The following is a 17,059-nucleotide window of genomic DNA, read 5'->3' as shown; positions in this document are numbered from 1 at the left end:
AATCACCCTAACCCTTACCTGGCATTCAATGGGATTTACTCCCCAGTAATGCCTATTTAGGACTGAAGGCAAAAACTGCCACCTCCTTAGCTTGTAAGGAAGTGGCACTGACCCATCAATAACAGGAAGTTGAGGATGTAACAAAGAGTCAGGAAGGCAGATTGAAATTTGATATAGCAGGTAAACAGTTCAGAAAAGATACATCTGTTCCAGAACGGAGATTCCTTCTCCCTGTGTGTGTTTTTTAATTGCTACTTGATAAAACACACACACACACAAACAAGCTAACACGAAACCCACTTGTATCCAAGGTTGTTTCTTGGAAAACAACAACAACAACAACAGTATTTATATACCGCTTTTCAACAAAAAGTTCACAAAGCGGTTTACAGAGAAAATCAAATATCTAATGGCTCCCTGTCCCCAAAGGGCTCACAATCTAAAAAATGCAACACTAGCAGACAGCCACTAGAAAAGACACTGCTGGGGTGAGGTGGGCCAGTTACTCTCCCCCTGCTAAATAAAAGAGGAGCACCCACTTGAAAAAGTGCCTCTTAACCAGTTAGCAGGGATTAAAACACACATACACACACCCCTATCTCTCCACAGTGAAAATGAGTTGTCCAGAAGTACAAGCCATTAAAAATCTCACCAGAGTTGATAACAATCATCAAGTATATTCAGCTCCCATAGGGATCAATGTTAAATGTTCATTGTTCATACAAGATTGAGCAGTCTGGAATGCCGGTCGCTCTCGGCCTGGCCTTCCACCCGCTGTGCTTGCCATTCTCTGAAAAGCTCTGCCAACTGTGGAATGGTGGACAGCTTAGGAAAGTTTTGCGGGCTGCTACAGGACAGACCAGTAAAGAAACATGGGGAGCTGCCATACGGAGTCTCTCCCTTGCGCCGTCCAGCTCAGCGTTGTCGGAAACAGACTGGCAGCAACTCTCTGGGATGTTAAACAGCAAATTTCAGGATTGTCCTGAAGATGGCAGGAATTGAACCCAAGCCCTTCGGCAGGCAACTACAGCCCCAGCTCTGTTTGAAACCCCTGAAAAGAGATGAGTTAATCAGGGCTTCTAAAAAAATAAGCCTCAAGTCCTTTTGCTTGTGGAGTAAGAGAAAGACCTACTCACTCGGTGAGGGGGAGGAGTATGCAGGTAGTATCCTACCAAATGGTTGTCTCCTGGGTCCAGCACTTCAGTCAAAGAAAGCAAGGGCACTGGGACAACAAGCATCAAATACTATTCTTTGTATATTACAACATTAAATGTTCTTCTGTTATCACGTATTATGATGACTTGTCACATATCAGGATACAAGTGGAGTATACACGTATTATGATGACTTGCCTCACCGGTCCCCAAGCAATACCTGCCTCCGAACCAAACCCTCCCACCTGCCAGATTTCTTTTCCTCCTTGCAAAAACACACACAGATAAAAGGAGGTTCACACAAAGACAAGCTTTTCTCTTCGGCACTGGCAGCTTTCCGGCCTCAATTTGGGGCTGCTTGCAGCAGAGGACCTGCAAATAGGCCTAGCATCGGCCGCGACACTTCCTGTCTAATGTACAAAACACCGTGTGCCATGAGCTGATGCGGCAGTCATTTGTGTGGCTGTCAGAGAGGAAGTTAGCACGTTGCTTAGGCCAACCAACACAGCCAAGGGTTCCGAGCTGCATGGCTGCTTGCGCAGCTCTTAAGAACGTACTGTTTAAGCGACACAAAAGAGGTTTCGTTCCTGCCACAGACAGGAAGGCTGAAAGGGGGGGGGGAGGAATAAAGGCCAGGCAGAGCAGAGGGCATCCTCTGGCACCATTGCAAAAAAGCAGCCGGTGGAGAAGCACATTTAAGCGACACAACGGTTGCCTTTCAAACATGGAAAGCAACAGGGTGGGCTCCCCCCCTCCTTATTTTAGTTCAATGGCTTCGCTTCCCAGGAAGTAGCAACATGGTGTCAAGATAGCCAACTGCCCCCACCCCCATAAAAAGCCAGTTGTTGAAGGGTCTGTGAGAAGCTTTGCCGCAGCTGTCACACTGGGCACGGCAGAACATCTGCTTGAGCCCACACTCGTGCTGCAGGGCGAGCCTTAGCACCAAAGGCAGCCAAAGAACGTAAGAAGAGCCCTGCCGGATCAGGCCCAAGGCCCACCTAGTCCAGCTTCCTGGATTTCACAGTGGTCCACAAGGTGTCTCACAAAGAGACCTGCAACCTGTTGCCACTCCCTTGAGTCTAGCATTTGGAGACCGCCTACCTCTGAAACCAGGAGGTTTGCACATAGACAGCATGGCTTGTAACTTGTGATGGAATTATTCTCCATAAATCTGTCCAATTCCCTTTAAAGGCACCCAGGCCAGGTGCCAGCACCACATCCAGTGGCAAGGAGTTACACAGACTATACAAGCTGGGTAAAGAAATATTTTCTTTAACTCTCCTGACACCCCATTTTAGTGTACGTCTCCTAGTTCTGGTGTTGTAAGAGAGGGAAAAGAACATCCCTCTATCCATCCCCTGCATAGTTTTGTACATCTGAATCATGCCCCCTGGCACATTTCCAAAGGCCCACCTAGTCCAGCCACCTGTATCTGACAGTGGCCCCCCCCCAAATGCCTCCAGGAGTACAAAAGACAAGATACCTATGCCCTGTGGCCACTCTCTTGCACTTGGCATTCTGAGGTAGCTGACTTCTACAGCCCACTTGCTCCTGGGCCCCCTTTTTGACACTGCTTGGGTACAAATTACCCCCTGTGCCTCCCTCTCTTTGGCCCTGCCCATCTCCCTGTCCTTTTTTGCCTGAGACTGTAAGCTCCTTAGGACACAGCCCTGTTTTCTTGATCTGTGCGGCACTCCATGTGTGTCGATGCACCGAATTGACAATCAACACAGGCACCAGCTGTGGTTCCCCCAACATAACCAAGGCTTCACTCCCAATGTTATCCCTAAACACTCAGCATAAAAACAAAGAACGCACACCATTTGGGTTGCCAGTTTATCAACCCGCAAGTGACACAAAGGGAAACGAAGCCCTTGGTCTCAGGCAAGAGAAACAGGGCCTTTATTTCGTTAATCATTACATTGCCAAATTCTAAGTCTGAAATTTGATTCTTACGCCTCTACTTAAACATACATAGGAACACACACACTGATGGAATCTCGACTTTTCATTCCTCCACCCATTTTCAAAATTCTATTACAATCCTATCAGCTCATTTCAGTATCTCGAGGACAGAGAATGAGCCATCCTTCCTTAAAATAATCGTCACATCTGAAAAGGTCAGAGCTTCCATTGTTCGGCTGATGTAAATCATTATCTCTGGCAAACTGGGGAAGGCTTTTCCTTTTTAAAAGATAAACAGAGACAAAAATCCATTGGAATGTCAATGATAAGAACACAAACAAACTGTTGCAATGATGTAGTTGTACCGATATCAAGTTGTACCTGATGCCACTGGAAAGGATAACATTTCAGAGATGTTTATTTTTCCCACGAAAAATTCACTGAATTCATTGTGCCAAGAGCTACCCGTGATGGCGCTGGGCCAAGGCAATTATGGAGAGTAGCAAACCTCCCCAGCCCCGTGGCAAAGGTCCACGATGGCACCTGTCCGGAGGATGCTGCCACCCCCATGCGCAAATTCACCCCTCCCCCCACTTACCTGTGCCTCGGGCAACTGCACGATGTGTTAGGGAAGCCTCCTGAAGGCACCCCGACACTTTAAACAGTGCTTCCTGCAAACCGGAAGCACAGCTTTCTGACTGTGTCGGGCGCCTCAGAGAGGCTTCCATGGGGTCCTGAAGGTGTGCAAGGCTCTGCACCTGGGGCATTTGCCCCATCAAGTGAATGGCAGGTCCATCATGTGAGCTGTGACCTCACAGACACCCTTCCAACCCTTCATCCATCTGGTCCAGGGGTGTCAAACTCTTTCATACAGCAGGCCAAACAGCATTCATGATGCCTCCTGAGGGCTGGAAGTGATGTGATAAAGCAGGAAGGGATCTCATCTAGCAACAAGTGATGTCATTAAGCAGGTCATGACTAGAAATAAGCACTTATCCTGCTCCCCCCCCCCAAGGAGGGGGATTAGTGGCAAATGACAGAAGAGAAAATATGCAAACCTTGATCATATTTTCAAGATATGGGAGAGCCCAATTATGCTGGCTGACACGGGCAACATCCAGCCCACAGGCCTTATGTTTGACACCCTGGTCTAGTCCAATGTTGTTTGCACTGACTGGCAGTTCTCCAGCATTTCAAAATGGGAACTTTCTCAACCCACCTTGTACCGCGGTGGCTTTCTCCCTTGTTAGAGGTTTCCAAGCAGAAGTTGGATGGGCACCTGTCGGGGCGCTGTAGGAGTTGCTTGCACTGAACAGGGGGTTGAACTAGATGACCTCTATGGTCACCTTCCAACTTTCAATGCTTCTATAACAAGGACTGAAACTGAGACCTTCTGCATGTTGATCAGGGCTCTACCACTGAGTGACCATCCCTCTCGCCTATACTGTTGCTCAGTCTGAGTCAAACTCAGCAGTCTTGATCATTCTTTCTGGTCAAGGGAGCTAGTGACTGGCCTGCATGGGCAGGGTCACCACACAGCCTCTGAACACATTAACAACAAAAAATTTTTGTTGTATTAGGCCAAATTGCTTCCCACAGTGACCAACCAGTTCCCTCTGGGAAGCCCCCCCCCCAGCAGGATGGAAAGGCGCCCATTTCCACTGCTCATCCTTTGCAATGGCACCTAGACATGGCCCCATCTAGTCCAGCTTCCTGTATCCCACAGAGCCCCCCCCCCCATGCCTCAGGAAGCACACAAGACAACAAGAGACCTGAATCCTGTTGGCCACTCCCTTGCATCTTGCTTTCAGAAACAAGCTGCTTCTAAAACGAGAAGATTGCATATATCCATCATGGCTTGCACTAAACTTTTCCTCCAGAAATCTGTCCAATTCCTTTTTCAAGGCATCTAGGCCAGACGTCATCCTCATTCCTGTGGCAAGCAGTTCCACAGATAATTACATGCTGGGTAAAAGGAAGAGAAGCCAAGGAAGAGGCAGCCCAGAAGCATGGAGGCTGAAGGATGGCTGTCGAGCAGAGAATGGACTGAGAAAAGGGGAACGTGAAGAAAGGATGTGATACAAAAAGAAGCTGAACCAGAAAGTACTTAAGACAGTGGCACCACTAGGGTTTGCATCACCGAGTGCAAGAGACCAGTGCATCACGCCTATGATGGACCTCCTCCCATGCAGTAGGTGGGGCAACACGCCGGGCAGTGGGCATGGTGATGTACCACCCTGCCCCGCTGGTTTTATGGTTGGCAACCTTCAGTCTCGAAAGACTATGGTATAAGCCTACAGCACCCGGTATTCCCAGGCGGTCTCCCATCCAAGTACTAACCAGGCCTGACCCTGCTCGGCTTCCAAGATCAGACAAGATCGGGCATGGAAAGACTATGGTCTAAGCCTACAGCACCCAGTATTCCCAGGTGGTCTCCCATCCAAGTACTAACCAGGCCTGACCCTGCTTAGCTTCTGAGATCAGACAAGATCAGGCATGTGCAGGGTAACCTATGACAGAATAGAGATATTTCAGTGTAATTTGTTTCATTGCATTCTGCATGAAATAATGCACTGAATGATATATAATATGATGGTATTATTTGAAAAGACCAGTAGTGGTGTCACCCCCCTCCCCCATGCACATCACCCAGTGTGGCCCGCACCCCCCCTGCAATGCCACTGCTTAAGAATAAGGGGCAGGGGGCTGCATGCTGCAGAGAAGTCAAGAATGTTCCAGCAGCTAAGGAAGCACGGCTCGAGGATAGCTAATTTCACATATTGATTTCAGCTAACGAGCCGATTCTTTGGTCGCTGGCTCCTATTCCACTTTCTTGCCAATTCTCTCTAAAATTCTGTTAAAAATTATGTACCACATTTATCACAAGCTTAAAATGCCACCTGCATTTAAAGGGGGAAAAGGCAGCCCCCGCAGGCTGCATGCAGATTACTGAAATCCATCAGCATCTGACAGGAGGAGGCAGGAAGCAGTACTGAGGAAGGGCTCCCCCCCCCCCAACAGCTTTGGAATACACTTGCTTGAATGAGCAGGCATCACGTGGCTCTGAGATCTGGGAACATTCTCTGTTAACACTGGACCTGGCATGTTGTTTAATGGGTAGGGTGGCTGCTAATGTTTTATTATTCCTCTTTACTTTCAGGAGTCAACTCACAACAGGACCCAATATGGCTTGCTCAGAGCTGCATGTTCTTGAGAAGGAACCAGCTGCAGTGGCATAGCCAAGGGAAGTCCAGGGGGGTCATTTGCTCCAGGCAACACACCTTGGGGTGGTGTCATACAGATGCCTTTCAGAGGCCTTGGGAGGTAGTGCATGGCCTCCCCGGGCCTTGGAAGGCCTGAGAAGCCCTGCTGGCTTTAGAAAGGCACTTCTGGTTTTTGCGAAAACCAGAAGTACCTTTCTAAGGCCTCTGGCAGGCCTTCTGACACCTGGGGAGCCCTTCTTGTGCCTCAGACCACCTGGGGGTGTTCTGGGCATCTGGCCCGGGGGGAGGGGGGGCGTTAAAAATTTTTGTTGTCCCCGGGGGGGGCAGGTCCTTTAAGTATGCCACTGTCTAGCTGAGAACTTGGTGAAGCGAGGCAGCCTATCTACGTCATTCAGTGGGGCACAAGATCAGCTCAAATCCCACTTGCACACGTCGCTAGCTCTCAGCCTAATTTGGGGTTCATAGCAGGACGAAACGGGACAGCTATATGTGTAGCCCAGTTCATTCTGCTACCTGACGGAGGAGCACCTCCCCTTCGCTTCCTCCCATTCCCCCCTCCCCCCACTACAATCAAACCCCCAGTTCCTTTCTGCTTTCTTCATATCTTTACCCTCTCCTTTCCCTTTCTACTACAGAGGGGAAAGGAAAAGCAGTGCAAATTCAAAACACCGGAGAGTTCACGGCAGAGGCAAGACTGAAAGCAGTGAAGTCCCAATTCGCAGCTCCGCCTCTCAGCCACAACGCGGCCACCAGTTCTTGTGTCGCCGGAGATTTGACTTGGCAGAGCTCATCAATACATTAACGTTGTTTGGCTCTGACAAGAAGACTTGAACTACCAATGCAGAGCAAGGATGAGAAGGCAGAGGAGGACAAAGAATGTAGCATTGAAACTGTAGAGTTTTTTTTTTAAACCCAGCCACAAAGTGCAACAGAAGGAGAAGGGTGTGTGTGTGCGTGTCACAATGCACAGTTTACATTCGACACCTTGGAGCACCAAAAAACAAAACCAAGTGCTGCAGTGGTGTAGGCTTGCCCCCTCCCACAAAAACCTTCTTTTCCCCAGAAAAAGAGAAGCGTTCTGAAAGCACGACTGTTTCATTTCCCATTTCCCCAAAGGTCGCCCATTACAGAAGCAGTTCTGCTTCTCTTTTACCTCCCACCGAGGAAGAACTGCCAAGTCACAGCTGGGAGTCTGTTCTCAGTTCAGCCCAAACACTGTCATAAAACATGGTCGTTTGCAACACAGCGCAAGCTCGGGGGGCACCGAGGGCAAGGAAGACGGCACAGAAGAGCACAACGAAATAAATTAAACATAGCCGTGTCCCTGAAAAATATACCGTTCCCCCAATCTAGTTCGTGCTCTGATCCCAAAGAAAAGGGTGGACAAACTTTCAGGCTCGTGAAATCTAGTCTGCTTTCCAAGTGTTGGAGCTGGACACGGGATAGTGGGTTTGGGAAGGCGGAGCTAGATGCAAATTGATAAGCTAAGGGGCAGAGCCAACTACCTCTGGCACACCCATACAATGGGGCAATCTCATACACAGGGCCAAATTTCCACTCGAGACCTACAGGAAGGCTGAAAACTCCCAGATACCAAGTTAGATAATTCAATCTAGCTCAGTATTGTCAACTCTGCCTGAACAAAGCTCTTCAGGGTCCCAAAGCAGTAATTTTTATTTTTTACTGCCCAACTGGAAACAATTGAACCTGGGACCTCAGCCTGCTAATCCGTTGACTTTCCACCAGTGTCGTAGCTGTGATCTGGCAACTGGGGGCACAAAACTTTTTAATAACCCCTGGAGGGCCAGATGAACAAAACACCTCCCCTCCCCCCCTGGGGTGTTCAGGAGATGGTTTGAGATGCAGCCTCCCTGATTCCTCAGAACTCCTCCCAGACACCTCGGGATCCAGTCAGGAGTGCCCGTTGGCACCCCTTCAAAGGATGGTACCCGGGGCAGTGTACCCCCACCCCCTTATATACGCCACTGTCTTCCATTGAACTGAAGCCCTTCCTTGACACTTCCAGAGAGAACAATACGGGCTTTCAAACCTACCCTTCCTCCGAAAAATTGGTTACAGTCATTCAACTACACATGGCTCAGGCGGAAAAGAGGCAACGCTGCATGTGATCTCCATGAAGCTCAAATGTGCTACCAAACCAAAAAGCCTCTCAAATTAGTAGCACAGAGGGCAAGTGGGGGGGGGAACATACATGCAATCACATTAATAAGAGTTCCAAATGATAAAAAGACCTATCAACAAACCACAAGGTGGGTGTATCCTTTCGCCCAGGGACTTTTGAAACCAGAAGTGGTGGGAAGTCTGAACCACAGAAAAACATCAAGAAATGGAACCGGGGAGTTCTGCTCATCAATAACTGGAAATTTGGGGGGTGTTTTTGTTTTTTTAACCCATTTCACAATCTTCTCTTTCCTTTTTCTGTTGGCTCCTTTTGCTTTCTCACTTCCCTCCCATCCAGAAAACCCCTTTGGTTGTAATTCCCCAACCCCACCCTGGGATTGTGGTCTGAGTAACGTTTGGGGTTACTGAGCCACTCTGACTATGTGGGAATCTCCAGGAATCAGCACCCATCTCTAGGCACTCAATGAAAGCCATCTCGGAGACCAAGACAGGGTCTCCAAAAATGTCCAGCATTATGTCATTTGGGGGTGGGGCAGGAGAATCTCCAGGGAGGAACATAAAGTTTTGTTCCAGTGCCTGGGGCAGTATCATCATGATCCCTCATGACATTGTCACCTCTGGATTCTCCCCCAGAGGACAGGGCATGTGAAGGCAGCAGCTCCCCATTCCGGCTGCCACAGAAGCCAGAACAGGGTGCACAGTGCCCTACCCTTTATGTATCCATTATGGGGTACAAGCCATGATGTGTATGCGCAACCTCCTGATTTTAGAAATGGGTTAAGTCAGAATGCCAGATGTAGGGGAGGGCACCAGGATGAGGTCTTCTTCTTATCTGGTGTGCTCCCTGGGGCATTTGGTGGGCCGCTGTGAGATACAGGAAGCTGGACTAGATGGGCCTATGGCCTGATCCAGTGGGGCTGTTCTTATGTTCTTATGTACCCTTGGGGAGAACAGGGAGGTGACAGGGCAGAACCTGGGGGCAATCATGTGCCCCCTGGCATAGCACCTGGGGCACATTCCCATCAGGTTCCACCCAAGTTACGACTCAGTCTCCAGGAATAGCATTGGTCAGAGTTGACAAAACCCTATTGGGGTGGAATTCATTGTAGACTCAAGTAGGTCTGGCCCAGTGAAGACTGTCAACTCTCCAGGATTGGCCTGTCATCTCCCTGAATCAGCATTTATCTTCTTCCAGGTGATTACTGAAAGTGATCCTGAAGATGTTCACAGGGCTTCCCTGGCTAAATGACATTTATATCTTCTGGAGGATTAAAAAAAAGTCTCCAGGAATAGCTTCAGTCAGACTTGGCAACCCTACCCAACGTTACACTGTAGGACAACAAAGCAGAGCCATTTTTAGAAAATGCACACAAAAGGGATATTAAAACACTGTACCGCTGCCAGGTTTATTTTCTCAACAGCGTGTTTTATTTTCTGCTCGAATCAACTTGACGCACAAAGCTGTCCCCAATTCACTGACACCTCGCAAGCCAACATCTAGCTCTCAAGCACTCTCCCCTTGCTAAATGTAAGTCAACCACCATTTGAAAAAGGGGCCTTTCAGGGTTTTTTTGTTCAGGGTTTTTTTGTTTTACAAGTTCCATCCACTCCCCCCTCAAAAGAGATCATTTAATGGTCAATGCTATATGTACAAAGCTGCTGAGTGAAACCTCCTTGAAACACTAAATACCAAGGGCACAATACCAAGGATGTACTCAGTGTTCCTAGCCAATTATCCAGCCACTGAAGGAATAATTTGTTTACAGATATGTCAGTTCAGCTTTTCTTTCAGCTGAGCCACTTTGGAATATAAAATATCATTCCCCCGGCAAGCGTGTAGCATTTTAATCAACGCTGCCCAAGCCTTTCCCCAAGGGGGGAATTATTTTTAAGCCCATTAGCAGAGCACATTCTTGAACAACACTTGGAAATGGTTTTTGCAGGCTACAAGGTATTCTTTTTGGGAGATTGGGGGGGGGGGGGCGGAGAAAGGGTGCATCCTATCAAAAAGGGAACAAATCCACTCTTAAAATTCTGCATACCAAATATAACTGGCATCGCACAAACAGTGGAGTGTGGAAACTACTAGCCAGAGTTACCAAGCTCATCTTAATGGATATACAGATCAGTCCTCTTTATCTGTGGATTTGACTATCCACTGAGTTTGAACCTGCAGCGACAGACCAACCTGTATCCTCTGGACACAACCAAAGGTCTGAAGTGTCCTGACCAGCAGATTTCAAGAGCTGAATCTGTGGGGATTCCAGAAACGGAACCCCCATGGATTCCAAAGCATAACTGTATTTTGATGCTTTTTTTCCCATCCATTATCCAGTCAAGCTGAGTCACTTTTACTGCATACCCCCTTTACAGCATTACAGCTGCACCTGACAATGGCAGGGGAGATTATTAAACAGGTTTGACAGTACAAAACCACTAGACTAAGAAATCTACCTGGCCCAATTATCAGAAGGCTCATTCAAAAAAAACGCCTGGCCATATTTTGGCTGGTACCCAAAAAAGATGACTGTACATTAAAATTTTTAAAACATCGACACCTCACCTTTCTCACAGCAGAGCACAAAATCAAGCCATTAAAGCAGGGTCTTCCAGATCTGGATCTGGCGCCCTTCGGAAGCCCTCCCCCACGTGAGAGGCACTTACCGTTCCACAGGGGAGCCTTCACAAATACTTCTGTTCGCCCCCAAGCAACATCGCAACCAACTGCTTCTGCCCAGAAATCCGGGCACAAAACCTGTTGGGGTGTCAGAGGCCAGAAGCGGCTGGTTGCAACAACGCTTGGGGGCAAACAGGGGTGCTTTGTCGAGGCTCTTCAATGGAACACTAAGTGCTGTCTGTGCCAGGGAAGCCTTTACGGGTACACAGCAGTCTCCACTTTGGAGACTGTTGCATTAAAGCATAAAAAGGATGAAATGGCTCCAATACACACAACCAATGAAGTAGGTAAGAGATATTCATTATAGTATTTGCTACAAGGGCACTGGAGGGAGTTAAATAGCTACTTGAAAGGGGGTGCAATTTGCAGGTGGAAAGTGGCACGGAAACAAAGATTTAAACACCCCCTATTTCCATGCCCGGGTCTTGATCCCAACTGTGGCACCCCCTCCATGCAGCGACTACTCCCAAGTAAAGCTAAGCCTCTGACCTCACACTGACTCCGTTCACATAGTGTGCTGTTTGTGGCTCTGAACATTATATTTAGTCACCAATGGCGAAAGGACAGGGGTCTTCAGCAAAAGTTGATACGAAGCACTTTGACATTCTTTGGGTCAAAGCACCACTGAGCTAAGCTCATGAACGGCAAGAGCTCTTCTATAGCTCTTTACAGGCGAAAAGCAGCCATTTCCAAAAGGCTGAAGGTTAAGCTACAGCAGGAGTAAAGATTTTTCTCCTTGAACATGTAACTCAGCCGATCAGGAAGCTGGAAGGAAAGGAAAGCTTAAATATCTGTTTAAAAGGAAACGGGTATCCAAAAGGTATCCAAAACAATCCTGATGGGAGAATTACTCGATCAGTGCTGGCTGTAGAAGCATATGGAACACTTCCCAACAGAGGAAATAGCAAAATAAGTTTTCGTAAGGGATAAATTCATAAAGTCCTAGAAGGATGGGTAAGAAGAGATAGAAGAGTGACTATAGTGAGCCTTTGGTATCATGGGGGATTGATTCCATGACCCTCCCAGGGACACCAAAATCTGTGGATAATGAAATCCAGGTTGGGGGGGAGGCCTGGGGGACCAGGGTCGCAGCACTGCAGGGACTCACATAAGGGTGTACCAGGCCCTTCAGAGGTTGCACTGGCCTCCCAATGTCTTTAGAAGGTCTCTCAGATGCAACCAGTTTACATTCAGAACTTCCAGTCACGTCCAGGAGGTGTTCTGCAGCAGGGGTCCAATCCGGTTGTGTCTGAGAGGCTCTCTTAGTTTACCCTTTCACACAACACCAGAACCAGGGGACATCCACTAAAATTGAGTGTTGGGAGAGTTAGGACGGACAAAAGAAAATATTTCCCTACTAAGCGTGTAGTTGGTCTGTGGGACTCCTTGCCACAGGATATGGTGACGGCGTCTGGCCTACATGCCTTTAAAAGGGGATTGGACACGTTTCTGGAGGAAAAATCCATTACGGGTTACAAGCCATAATGGGTATGTGCAACCTCCTGATTTTAGAAATGGGCTACGACAGAATGCCAGACACAAGGGAAGGCACCAGGATGCAGGTCTCTTGTTGTCTTGTGTGCTCCCTGGGGCATTTGGTGGGCCGCTGTGAGATACAGGAAGCTGGACTAGATGGGCCTATGGCCTGATCCAGTGGGGCTGTTCTTATGTTCTTAACTACAATTCCCAGGAGGCCTTGCAGGTCTCTTGTCTTGTGTGCTCCCTGGGGCATTTGGTGGGCCACTGTGAGATACAGGAAGTTGGACTAGATGGGCCTATGGCCTGATCCAGTGGGGCTGTTCTTAACTACAATTCCCAGGAAGCCTTGCAGGTCTCCTGTTATCTGGTGTGCTCCCTGGGGCATTTGGGGGGCCGCTTGAGATACAGGAAGTTGGACTAGATGGGCCTATGGCCTGATCCAGTGGGGCTGTTCTTATGAGTGTGAGCTTGGCATGCCGGGATGTTCAAATCTGTGAATGCCCACAGATAAGGAGGGCTCCACTGTACACTGATGGTTGTCAGGTCAGATGCATCCCCAAACCTGGTACTTCGGAGGCAGGACCTGGCAATTCATGAAGCTGCCAAATTGGAAAAGGCAGGGAAGGGGGAGAGAGAAATCTAGCACTATGGAGCAGTGGAAAAAAAGGAGAAGAGCTCGGCAGCTGCCGAAGAACAAACTGGCGCTGACACTTGCCATTAGTCCCCCAAGAAAAGAAACAGAGGCATTTGTTGGCTACCTTGGCAATCCAAACCTCAAGTTCCCAGTCATTGGTCCCTGAACTCACACCCCTCAAGCAATGGAAGCACAGTATCTTTTCCCCTAGATCAGCGGTCTCCAAACCGCAGACCACTGCGCTCCAAAATTAACATGGTGCAGTGGTGGGGAAGGTTTACCGTTCCACACCGCAGCCCCAGACCGTCACCCCCGAACTTCACACAGACTTGCGTCAGGCAGCCGCTTCCACTGCCCATAGAGAAGGCTCTATCTCAAAGCAGCAGCACAGGCGACGATAGGAGAGGGGTGACAAACGGGGGCTGCGGTGCAGATCGGTATGGCTTCGCCACTGCCATGCCACACCAGGAAGGTTAATTTGGGGGCGCTGGGTCTCACCCACAGGTCAGGGGTTGATGTGTCCTGTCCGATAAGATACCCAATGTATTGTATATAAACATGAAATGGTTAAGCAATAATTTTTTTCCGGTTACACTAAGTTTTGTGTACCAAGTTGTTGCTATACAAAACTTAACTTTCCATGCAAAGGTTTCCTGTGTTTTGTGCACAGCGTTTGTTATTATAATAAAAACATTAAAGTTTTAGAAAAAGACAGTGCCCGACAAGGTAACCACCTAATTGCCGAGAAAACAAAACACGTCGTCTCATATTCTGAAACGAACAACTGCCTTTCATGTCATAAGGGAAAACCACAAGCACAGCTGGTGTGGTACAGCATAGTGACTAAGAGACCAAAGCACAGATCAGAAGTGCCCTGGTGCCTCAGCAAAATGTGCAGCGGCAGTGAAGAAGGCCAATTCTATGCTTGGGATCATTAGGAAAGGTATTGAGAACAAAACGGCTAATATTATAATGCAAATCGATGTTGTACAAATCGATGGTAAGGCCACACCTGGAGTATTGTGTCCAGTTCCGGTCGTCGCATCTCAAAAAAGACATAGTGGAAATGGAAAAGGTGCAAAAGAGAGCGACTAAGATGATTACGGGGGTGGGGCACCTTTCTTATGAGGAAAGGCTACGGCGTTTGGGCCTCTTCAGCCTAGAAAAGAGACGCCTGAGGGGGGACATGATTGAGACATACAAAATTATGCAGGGGATGGACAGAGTGGATAGAGAGATGCTCTTTATACTCTCACACAACACCAGAACCAGGGGACATCCACTAAAACTGAGTGTTGGGAGAGTAAGAACAGACAAAAGAAAATATTTCTTTACTCAGCATGTAGTTGGTCTGTGGAACTCCTTGCCACAGGATGTGGTGATGGCGTCTAGCCTGGACGCCTTTAAAAGGGGATTGGACAAGTTTCTGGAAGAAAAATCCATTACGGGGTACAAGCCATGATGTGTGTGCGCAACCTCCTGATTTTAGAAATGGGTTATGTCAGAATGCCAGATGCAATGGAGGGCACCAGGATGAGGTCTCTTGTTATCTGGTGTGCCCCTTGGGGCATTTGGTGGGCCGCTGTGAGATACAGGAAGCTGGACTAGATGGGCCTATGGCCTGATCCAGTGGGGCTGTTCTTATGTTCTTAACTACAATTCCCAGGAAGCCTTGCAGGTCTCTTGTTATCTGCTGTGCCCCTTGGGGCATTTGGTGGGCCGCTGTGAGATACAGGAAGCTGGACTAGATGGGCCTCTGGCCTGATCCAGTGGGGCTGTTCTTATGTTCTTAGGGTCAGGGTCTAAAATCAATTCTCAGGAAAGACAAGCCGCCTCACTACAATGGCTAAATGACTCAGGTGGTGAACACAACACAAAGATGTTGCAACTTAACTTCTCTCCCCTGGAAAGTTTTTATTTTTCCACCTCTGCCTGCATCAGGTTTGAGGCAGCACAGAGTCTCTTGACTCTGGGGGAGTGGGAAAAGAAAGCAACAGGAGCTCTCAGACAACACCATATATTTTTTCTATTATTAATTCTCAGCCAAAAGGACATGCCATCTCTTAGAAGACTGTAGCTGCAATCCTATACACACTTTTCCTAGAAGTAAGCCTCATTGAACACAATAGGATTTATTTATTGCCTGCCTTCAGTTTCAATTTGGATATACTTGGGGAAGCTCATCACAACACAGTTGGAGAATCCCAGTTTATACAGTTGGCCCTTGTTATCCACAGGGGCTCCGTTTCATATGCCCAGAACCGTGGATGGTGAAATCTGCGTTTAAAAAAATGGTCTCTTTAGAATTGTTTAAGTATTTAAAAAACTCCCTTTATCTTCACACAGGTTTAGGGCTGCAGGGCAATCTATGGTGCTCCCGGAAGCCATTTCCCGGGCCCCCTTCCTGTTGAGTCAAATCCGCAGATGCAAAATGGCTGACCTGTTTCAGCTCCTTTAGCTTGGCCATTTCTCTTTGTCCTCCCCTTATGGAACCTACATGCAATTATTTTGTGCCTGTATTTTTTTCCCTGCAAAAAAAAAAAAAAAAAAGCAGGCCAACTCTTTAGGCAAAAGGAAATGTCTTTATGGCCATCGACGACAAATCGCTTCCTTCCACGCGGAGGGACGGCAGGCATTAAGCAGTTGCTCTAGAGAGGAAATGGGAAATCTGGAACGGCAGTCTGATTCAATCACACATGACACAGAGGGCGAGGGAGGAATCCTCCTCCCGCACAATTGGCTCCTTGTTGGGAAGGCAGCTCCAACGGGCGCCCATCTCTGCAACGGCAAGCCATAGTCTCTGGCACCCTGGTTCTCCGAGTGAGCGGCAGCTCTGTGTGCTCCAGCAGGGCAGCCGGCCTTTCCAAACTTGACTCCAGGCCAGGTTACACACATCTTATGAAAGAGGCTCATTAATGCGCTAGCCGGCCTCTGCGCACCCGTCTCATGTGGCCTTCAAGGGAGGCCCAAAATGCAGACAGAGTCCGATTCTTGCAAACCCAAAGCTAGCTCATGGTGTGACATGTTTATAAGGTAATGAGGGGAAAAACAAATTAGTTGGCCAGCCAAAAAAAGAGAAGCAAACAACAGCTGCCAAACAAACAAGAGAGTGAGAGTTTGGGTGCCGACTCCTACCACTGCAACCGGTGAAGAAAATAAACACGGACACAGGGAGAGAACCATTAAGCCATCCTCCGATTGGAATGGGCAACTGGCTGGCTGGCTGGAACTGAATCTGCAGGGTTGCCACCTATTGGTCTGGGGACAACAGCTAACTGTCCAACTCGTGCTATGCTCAATCCCTGCTTCCCATGACCTATACACTGCCCCCTCCAATGGTGCCTAGACACCTGGAAAAGGCAAAGAGGGGAGCTGCTCGATGAGCTTGCTGGGGCACTGTTGGGGGAATGAGGACTTGACTCCTGGGTGACTGAGCATAGAAAATGAAAAATGACCCCACTGTTGGGAGAAGTACCCGCTTCTGTTGCCCATCCTCGCCCACTGGCGTTGGGGACTCCAGGGGCTATAGGAGGTCAGACATTCAATAGCCCCTGCATTACCACAAAAAAATACAGTAGCAATGACAACAGATAGGGTGAGAAAAAAGGCTAAAAAGGTAATGAGGGCAGAAGTTCCTCTCCAGGTACCATGATGCAGGCATAGAGAGAAATCCCTTTCATGAGTTTCCACCACCAGGCAAGCTACAGAATGCAACAAAACCTGCAGGAGGGTCTCCCTGTATGAACATCTAGGGCAGACAGATTTGAGCAGAAGGAGGTGGCCCTTCAGAGACTTTTTAATACCCTAAAATTACTAGGACTAAGGTAGTTAGCGTTACCTGGAA

The 17,059-nt window shown here is 48.3% G+C and overlaps 1 protein-coding gene and 1 pseudogene across 1 annotated transcript in view; both read right to left on the bottom strand.

Annotated features, from left to right (window-relative positions):
- Positions 1-17,059, bottom strand: part of XYLT1 (xylosyltransferase 1) — a 94,533-nt gene that overhangs the window by 52,952 nt on the left and 24,522 nt on the right. The gene's annotated exons all lie outside the window — the stretch shown is intronic.
- Positions 5,463-5,583, bottom strand: LOC136634119 (5S ribosomal RNA; annotated as a pseudogene).

The sequence above is a fragment of the Tiliqua scincoides genome, chromosome 13 (assembly GCF_035046505.1).
Source record: "Tiliqua scincoides isolate rTilSci1 chromosome 13, rTilSci1.hap2, whole genome shotgun sequence".
Lineage (NCBI taxonomy): Eukaryota > Metazoa > Chordata > Lepidosauria > Squamata > Scincidae > Tiliqua > Tiliqua scincoides.
Note: the sequence above shows the minus strand (reverse complement) of the source record. Positions and strands in the feature narration are given on the sequence as shown.